Below are 5,799 nucleotides of genomic sequence, written 5' to 3'. Positions count from 1 at the left end.
TGTAAATGTATTTTAATTACTCTGTGCTGTCCTCTACAGGTCAGAATACCACAATGCAAAAACATTCAAGGGCAAGTCAGCTAAAAATGTAATTACATATGAATTATGTATGACTCGGAATCGATGACCAATTAAGACACTATTCTGGAGATTTTCGCATGTTGAGTATATGTTATCATGCCAGCTGGTTCCCCTCAGCACCGCATGAAGATCCATTGATTTGCACTCGGTGTGTTTTACGCAAGGCGATGTCGAGGACGTGACCGCAGAAAAGGTGCCTCGCGCACACCTCTCATATTTTGTATCACTGTGTAAGGTACCTCTAAACACATTAAAAACGTTTGACTAATGTAATTTAGAAACAAAAACAAAGAAAAACATAATACCCCAGAAATGTCTAAAATCCCATTCCGTATCCATATGGACACTCCGCGTGCTTGATGCAGAAGTTGGCTTGCCAAAAATAGCCTTCTTTACACTGGCAAACTCTATTGTTAGTAGCAGAGCATTCTTTCTTAATGTACTGATTTCCTAGAAAGTGCTGCAATACAGCAATTTCGGTAAGTAGTTCCAGAACTGTGTGAAATGGTCCTCTGAGTCTGGACATGGCGAGCAGGTGGTGTCCTCAGTTGCAGTGCAGTGTTTACTCATGTGGCTTCCTGGAGGCAGCGTGTGCATATGAATATCTGCCTTGTGACCAGGTCCTCGTGCTGGTAAGTGAGGACTTCTACTGTCGATGTGCCAGTGTGTAATAGTAGCATCAGTACTAGAGCCAACTGATGTTCAACTATGGAAGAAAAATAATGACAAATGTCTTTGAAACAAAAAAGCATGTTGAATTGCACTAACTGAAAAAATAATGCATTGCATTAATAGTGCTTGTATTTAAATGCCTTGTATTTTCAGGGCTTGCATTTTTAGGGCCTGAAATCCAACATAGTTGTATATTTAAGCTGTGAATATTTCAATTTAAAACATTTCACACACATTTTCATGATTAAAAATTAAATAATTCATATTCACGGTCTAGATTTCACTTCCAAAATATTCAATCGGTTTAAAAAAAAACGATGTATAATATTCGACAGGCACTTTTCGGTCCATTTTATTTCACTTTACAAATTCGCTTCCACAAATTCAGTGGTTCAAATTCGCCAGAAAATTCGGCATTGCACATCAGGGAACTGGCAAGAATAGCAGTAGAGCACCGATGCATGATCTCCATCTGCTGTCAGTTGCTCACCAGCAGGTGGTGCACGCGGCTGTTGATGAAACCAAAACAACTGGTAGCGCAAGCCATTCATTCATTCATACAACTGGCTTCCGGGCAAGACGGCGTGTTGAACAGTCGCTCGCGTCAGAGACGGAAGCAAAATTGTCCCAAGATCATCTGCTTACAAAGACGCTCCAAACAATTAAAAAGTATGATCAAACCGACCAGACGGATAATTAAAGAGGGGGACAGTGAAAAGAAGCAAGCTGCGATGAGCACTAAGATTCTCGAACAATCTGCCGACCAGTGGGGCAGGGGCGGAAGGACCAAAAAGGGCACAAAAAAAAAAAAAAGGAAAACAAATATTACTTCAATAAACATAACCAAATGTATTTTTTGTACAGATTTTAAACTTCATAATGTATGAAATTACCTGTATTTAAATCAGTATTCGTCTTTCTGCTGTCTTTTTAAATATTTGAATGACTTCCTCACGATTAATTGGAATGTCTAGCTCAATGGAGAGCAGCAGTAGATCAGAAAGCCTCTCTTCATTACAGACTTCGAAGACTGGATTTCACAAGTTTTAACTTAAAAAATGACCTCTCAACTGTAGAAGTGGAGACAGGTAATGTTGCATAAATTTTTAGGAGTTCAGGAAGAGAGGGGAAAACAGACTCAATCTCATTGTCTTTTAGGCATTTCCTGGACATTATTTTTGGTGAATGAGTAGGATGCACGTAACACTTTAAGTTTTGTAAAGACCTTTTCTTCCTCAATCCCGTAGAATTTACTAACTGTTCTGACAAATTCAGCATCACCAGGTTCTACTCCTTTTGACCATTTGGATGCTACTGTCAGATTGTGTAAGCCTTTGAGGATTATGCCAGTTGAACTATTATCCTTTCCTTTGAATTGTCTGAGCATCTCTTGAGTGATGGTATCCAAAAAGGTGTAGTACACCCATGTTCGGTAGAACTCCTCCAAATTCTCAGGGTGATGGTCTTCTCCTGTTGACTTGGAACTGTACTTATACCTTGCAAGGTATTTTTCTGGGTCCTGACTCACCAGGTATTTTGTCAGTAAACTCAATTTCAGCAGCCTCAGCCCGCTCCTTTGCTTTTTCAAAGACAACCTTGAATTCACTTTCTGTCTTCAGTTCTTGAAGCCTTTTTAGCACTCCTTCCACCAGTGTGTATGACACTGCTAGATCAACATCTTTAAGCTGAAGAGCAGCTGATGCAACAGTAGTCTCCTGAAACACTGGGGTGGCCACCTCCAAACAAAGCATAAACTCAATTTATGCTGCGAAACAACATTAGAGCATCACCTGCAGCTGGATCAGGTGGATTGCTGTCTGAGATTTTTTTCAACAGCTGCATAACTGCAGAAAAGACTTTCTGCAGTGCTTTTAAGGCATTTTCTCAACAGGCCCAATGTGTGTCACTTAGCTATTTTAATTCCCAGGTTTTCTCTTCAGCATACAACAACTTTTCTTTTCTAAGCATTTCTATGAAGGCAGCATGACGCTTGCTAGAAGAAGACAGGAAAGTGTAGAGCCTCTCTACCAAATTATGCACAAAATGGGGGCTTGATTTAGCAGTCTCCACTAACACTAAGTTTAAACAGTGACAGTTTAAACGGTGACTTTGGCAGTGCACAAAGAGTGCTTTTTCATTATTACAGAATTATCATTTTGCCTCTGAATTCTAGCCTGCAACTAACTAGCACTCATGTTGGCTGCACCATCGTAGCCTTGACCCCGGATATTTTCAGCATTCAACCCATTTTCTGAAAGAAGGGCCATTACCACTTCCTCCAAGTCTTGGCCAGTTGTTGATTTAACGTGACACACTTGGATGAAACGCTCCTTTATTTGCATGTCACGGACAAACCGGACCACAAAGGATACTTGCTCTGAGTGTGACACATCAGTAGTTTCATTCAGAAGAATTGAAAATATCTTGGCCTCATTAATCTCTTTCAGAATGACATTCCTTACTTGTGTTCCAAGAGATCGTATTAGGTCATTTTGGGTCCTGTTGGATAAAAGTGTCACCTGTGGCTTCTTGTTTTGGGATTGAGTGATCTGTATACACTCAAGATGCATTCTGAGGACACTGTCATATTCCGCTAAGAGGTGCACAAACTCAAGGAAGTTTCCTCTGTTTGAACTGGTGCTGCTTTCCTCATGTCCCCTAAATGCCAGTCCTTGTCTTGCCAAATATACTGTGATGTCTATTAAGCGAAACAGGATTTCTCTGTTCTTCTGTCTTTCTTTTTCATTTGGTAACTCCTTCTGCAGCCTGAGCTTTAAAAGCTTCAACTAAAGGCCCCTTTCTATAGTTGGCCCACATCACCATACTGATCATATAGGCTTCAGTGGCTGCATGCTCATGGATCTTTTCAACAGCCTTCCTCCAGTTGACAACTCCAGTTGTTCTCCATGCAGTCCTGGCTTTAAACTTGTCTTCTGTCAAGAAGAGACGACAACTAAAGCAGTACATGGCATCTTTTTCCACAGAATACTCCAGCCAGTTGTTACCAGCATACCACTGGCTCTGAAAAGACCGTCCTTGTGGATTTTTTGGAAAGCCAGCTACATGGTTGACATGGCCCAAGAGAGCAGCAGAACTGTATATAGTTGCTATTAACCTTTATTTTAAGCTGATCAACATGAGCTGGGTCTGTTGGAAACTGTAAGGTCATCAAGGATGGGTAAATGGCTTGTTTATTTGTACCCTGAACCTGGTATTCAATATCTGCTTCTGCAGCTCCTTCCTCGGTTTTCTCTCTATCCTTTTCTTGAATCATCTCTCCTTGTACCTCCCTTTTCATCTCTTCCTCACGGTATTCAATATCTGCTTCTGCAGCTCCTTCCTCTGTTATCTCTCTATCTTTTTCTTGAATCATCTCTCCTTGTACCTCCCTTTTCATCTCTTCCTCACGGTATTCAATATCTGCTTCTGCAGCTCCTTCCTCTGTTATCTCTCTATCTTTTTCTTGAATCATCTCTCCTTGTACCTCCCTTTTCATCTCTTCCTCACGGTATTCAATATCTGCTTCTGCAGCTCCTTCCTCTGTTATCTCTCTATCTTTTTCTTGAATCATCTCTCCTTGTACCTCCCTTTTCATCTCTTCCTCACTGGGCCTAATGTCTCCTTGTATTTCCTCACTTATCTCACTTTCTTCCTCATTGGCTCTAACCTCTCCTTCATCTTTCTCACTTGTCTCAACTGCTTTCCCTTGAATCTCTTCAATACTCTCCTTATCTGAACTCCAACTCTCTATGAAAAACAAATTTCATTACATTATTTTTATATTAAAGGGATGGTTTGCCCCAAAATAAACATTATTTCTTCTGTGGAACATAAAATTTAATTACATAATAATTTTGGCCATATAATGAATGGAAATGGGGACTCCATTTTGTTCCCCAATGGCTTTCAATATATGGACAAAACAAATCTTGTAAATATTCCACAAAAGGAAGTCATGAATTGAAACTACATATAGATTGAGTAAATGATGACAGAATTATCAATTTGGGTGAATTATTACTTTAATAAAAACTTCTCATTAAGTATGTTATGGACTGTAATATAAGTATAATAGCTTATTAGCTTAAACAAAAAAATGTAAACAGTACCTTCATCTTTATTCTCTCTCCTTAGCCAACTTGTGAGGAGGATGCTACCTTTGGCTGCATCAGAGATTTCCTTGTGTTTTTTTTCTTTTGATTCTTTCTTTCCTTGGCATTCTATTAAAGTTGTTGATAGAAATAGAATGCACACATCAAACAAAAATAAGGAGATGATGATAATATTACTAAACATTATTAACTTTTAAACAAAACAGTGAGAATCAAGAAGTTAATCATGTTGAATTCATGTTTAGTTTTGTTGATATTGTAAACTTTATGTTTGTATTACATGGATGACTGTGCTAGCTATCATTAAATCAAAGATATAAATTTCTTGCACGTTAGAGTTAGACGTGGAATTAGATTTAATTTCACTAAATGCATTTCTTTGAGCTAATGACATGAGAACATGCTAAACTATGCTAGCGCCGTTTAATGGGAAACAAGGATTGTTTCATCCAATCCTTGGATAAAACAAATGTCAGAAATGTGGGAGCAATCGAGTGATACTTATATTATAATTAAGCATAACTCGCATGCTACTGCATTCGCTAAGTTTACAACAACATTACGGTAGGATAAATGTCCATTTTCCGCGTTACCTGTCTGCTGCTCGTGTTTTGAAGACTAAGATCTTCTTCTTCTTCTTCCTCTTCTTCTTATTCTCTCGAGTTTTTTGGCGGATTGGTATTCTTTCCATTGATTGACGCCTAGCCCCCCATTCAACTCCAGACAAGCATCTTAATATGTTTATCCCTTTCTTACATTTTTCTATCAGCTTCTGAATATGTATTCTGAAGTTCAATTTTGAGTCCATCCACATTCCTAGAAATCTGACTACATTAACTTGTTCTAGCTGTTGCCCATACATTTTTATATTCAGAGAAGGATTAATTTTCTTATTTGAAAAACATATTACCTGCGTTTTTGCCACAGAAAATCT

At 38.8% G+C, this 5,799-nt stretch overlaps 1 long non-coding RNA gene across 1 annotated transcript; it reads right to left on the bottom strand.

Moving 5' to 3' along the window:
- Positions 1–605: 605 nt before the first annotated feature.
- LOC107695196 (uncharacterized) lies at positions 606–5,538 on the bottom strand. The gene is made up of 3 exons (XR_001634969.1): positions 5,459–5,538; positions 4,863–4,973; positions 606–787 (listed from the first exon to the last, which is right to left on the bottom strand). It is a non-coding gene; the product is annotated as an uncharacterized LOC107695196 (long non-coding RNA).
- Positions 5,539–5,799: the final 261 nt, after the last annotated feature.

The sequence above is a fragment of the Sinocyclocheilus anshuiensis genome, unplaced genomic scaffold, assembly GCF_001515605.1.
Source record: "Sinocyclocheilus anshuiensis isolate Anshui unplaced genomic scaffold, SAMN03320099.WGS_v1.1 scaffold1395, whole genome shotgun sequence".
NCBI classification, from domain to species: domain Eukaryota; kingdom Metazoa; phylum Chordata; class Actinopteri; order Cypriniformes; family Cyprinidae; genus Sinocyclocheilus; species Sinocyclocheilus anshuiensis.
This window is presented reverse-complemented; position numbering and strand designations above follow the sequence as displayed.